General features: G+C 40.2%; 1 pseudogene across 1 annotated transcript; it reads left to right on the top strand.

The window, feature by feature from the left end:
- Positions 1-1,007: 1,007 nt before the first annotated feature.
- On the top strand, positions 1,008-1,752 carry LOC308417269 (proteasome subunit alpha type-7-like; annotated as a pseudogene). The gene has a single exon. The product of its transcript is annotated as a proteasome subunit alpha type-7-like (transcript).
- Positions 1,753-3,486: the final 1,734 nt, after the last annotated feature.

Below are 3,486 nucleotides of genomic sequence, written 5' to 3'. Positions count from 1 at the left end.
ATGGATGGATGGATGGATGATGATGATGATGATGATGATGATGATGATGATGATGATGATGATAGATAAATAGATAGATAGATAGATAGATAGATAGATAGATAGATAGATAGATAGATATCTGGTCAGATCAATAGCAAAAAACCTGCAAAGACTACAAAATAGGCATGAGGACTGAATAATACATTCTGGAATTGACCAGTAGTGGATCAAATCAATGAGGGAATTAAGATTTTCCTACTATCAAATAAAAATGAAAAGAGAAACATTTGGGATGCAGCCAAAGCAGTTCTCAGAGGAAAGTTCATAGCTGAGAGTGTTTACATTGAAAAACCAGAAAGATAATAAATAAATCACCAAATGATACACCTTAAGGTCTTAAAAGAAGAAGAATCCAAACCCCAAAGCAGTTAGCTGTAAAGAAATATCAAAGATGGGACAAAGATTAGTGAAATGAAGACTGAAAAGGCAATACCTACAATAAATGGAACAAGGAATAAAATCATAAAATTGAAAAATCTGCATCCAATCTAGTCAAAGAAGAATATACCCAAATTAATAAAATTAGACATACAAACGGGAAGGTTATGAGAATTTCCAATGAAATAAAAAGACTTATTTGAAAGTACTTTGAAAATATATTTTATAAACAACTAAAAAATGTAGAAAAACAACTTTTTAGACAAATATGTTACATAATTAAATTGAGAAGACAAAAACAAATATTAAAAGATTGGCAGCAATCATTAAGAATGGCACTGTGGAGCAAACAGCCTCCCAACAAAACTCAAAAGAAATTGGACTCACTGGCCAAGTTCTATTAAACTTTTAAAACAAATACTACTGTCCTCAGTCTGTTCCACTAGAAACAAACAACAACAACAACAACAACAAAAGCAATACTCAACTCATTGTATAAAGTTGGAGTTCACCTGATACTAAAACTAGTTAAGAATACAGCAAATAGCTTTTGAGTGGCGGCGGCCAGAGCTCGCACGTCCGCAGTGATGAGCTACGACCGCGCCATCACCGTCTTCTCGCCCGACGGCCACCTCTTCCAAGTGGAGTACGAGCAGGAGGCGGTCAAGAAGGGCACCACCGTGGTTGGCGTTTGAGGGAAGGACATTGTCGTTCTTGGTGTGGAGAAAAAAAAAAATCCATGGCCAAGCTACAAGATGAAAGGACAGTACAAAAATCTGCGCGTTGGACGATAACGTCTGTGTGGCCTTTGCAGGTCTCACTGCAGATGCAAGGATAGTCATCAGCAGAGCCCGGGTGGAGTGCCAGAGCCACCGGCTGACCGTGGAGAACCCAGTGACTGGAGTACATCACCCGCTACATTGCCAGTCTGAAGCAGCGTTACACACAGAGCAATGGGTGCAGGCCATTCGGTATCTCTGCCCTAATTGTGGGTTTTGACTTCGATGGCATCCCCAGACTCTATCAGACTGACCCCTCAGGCACATACCATGCTTGGAGGGCCAATGCCATAGGCCGGGGTGCCAAGTCGGTGCGTGAATTTCTGAGGAAGTATTACACTGATGATGCATGCCATCGAAACAGATGATCTGACCATCAAACTAGTGATCAAGGCACTGCTGGAAGTCAGGTGGCAAAAACATTGAACTTGCTGTCATGAGACAGGATCAGCCCCTCAAGATTCTAAATCCTGAAGAAATTGAGAAGTATGTTGCTGAAATCGAGAAAGAGAGAGAAGAAAATGAAAAGAAGAAGCAGAAGAAAGCATCGTGATGGAGGAGGGCGCTGGTCATCAGAGCAGCTCAGACTCCATCCGGGCAGGCCTCGGTGCTGTGGGCCTTGTGCTGTTTGTCCAGTCCAATAAACTACATTTTTTAACTCTGAAAAAAATAAAAGAATACCGCAAATAAACAAAACTGTAGACCAATTTTCCTGTTTATCACAGTGCTTTCCATAAAACTCATGAAAATCAAGAGGATATTAGGATCATATATATAATCCTGAACTGATGGTGAAAAGATAAAAACGGAAACCATTATGTTATGCATAAAAAACTCGGACTTAAAAAGGCGAAAACTATATTTTCACTTGTATAAAGGATTTAAATTTAAAGGATGTGTCTGTACATGTGTGTGTGTGTGTGTGTGTGTGTGTGTGTGTGTGTGTGTGTGTGTGTTGGGATAAATATTAAAAGGATGGCTTAACCTTTTATCGACCCCCAAGGTCTCACTTCGTGCACACCGCTCCAGTTTGGAGCTGAGCGCATGGACTCTGTCACACAGTTCACAAGCCTCACTCTCCAGGAGGTTCCTTTCCCAGGCAGTTCACTCCGCTGGCCCTGTTGCTTCTGTCCCGAGTGGATATGACTGCCCAGGTGTGTTTCTTTACCCCACGGCCCAGCCTGAACATGACTCCAAAACCTGGTAGCTTTTTATGCAGGTTTATATATTAAAATCTCCATTTACAAACCCTGTACACAATATGCTTGCATCCAATGGACAAAGATACAAACTGCCCGTCTATATGAGATAAAAAAGACCTATAAAATCCCTTAAAAATATTCATATCTACCCATCGCCAATTAAGTCCACTTGGATTTAGATCATCCTTCTCAAGCTCCATCTTGAAAGATTATATAGATCTGAAAAGGTGGTTTTCAGATGACATACAATCTAAAACTAGGATATAAGTCAGGTGTAGAATTATAGTCTTCTAGGAGAGATGGCAAAGTACTTTATTTAGTTGACAAAATTGATAGACTGGGTGTTAAGGTTGTCTTATACTTCATAAATTGTAGAATGGTAATAGTTGCTCTCATTTTAAAGTTGAGGGAAAAGAGCCTTTTAACTAGACAAAAAGTGGAAAATGTTGTGGGTTGTCCTGCAGCCACTTGTATTTTGATGTTAGTTCCACTTACTCAAGAAGAGCTGCCAAGTCACTACTCAAGTGAACTCATCAGAACCTTCTTTCCACTTTAATTTGTAAAATAGAGATGAAAGCCATTGATTGAGCGGGAGAAGGGAACGTGAAGAGAGGGGATCTGGGGAGGAGAAGGTGGAAGAAGATGAAGCTGAAACACATCGCCTGGAGAAATTGCAAGGTATGAGAGATCTCATAACTGGGGAAGAGAGTAGTGTAGTGGTAAATCTGCCCAATCTAGGTATGCAGCTTGTATTCATATTTACTGAGTTGTGTTTTCATTGAACACACTTATTCGGGTTGAAAAGGTTACAACAACATGTGTGGGTGTTTATTTGTAGGTGATGAACATGGATGTAGGATCCTAATAGATAAGAAAAGATCACAGGGGATGTGGGATAGAGGATAGAGAAGGTTCTGGAACACATGTAGTTGGTAGACAGCAGAGGAGGAGGACTGAGAGGAAAGAAACCATCTACAGGAGCTGAAGCACAGGTGAAGGCAACAATGTGCATGGAGGTGTCATAATGAAATCCATTAACGTTTATTCTAAACTAAAAAGATAAAAGAAACAACCCGCTAAAGTAC

Source organism: Micromys minutus (assembly GCF_963924665.1).
Source record: "Micromys minutus genome assembly, chromosome: 2".
Classification (NCBI taxonomy): Eukaryota; Metazoa; Chordata; class Mammalia; order Rodentia; family Muridae; genus Micromys; species Micromys minutus.
This window is presented reverse-complemented; position numbering and strand designations above follow the sequence as displayed.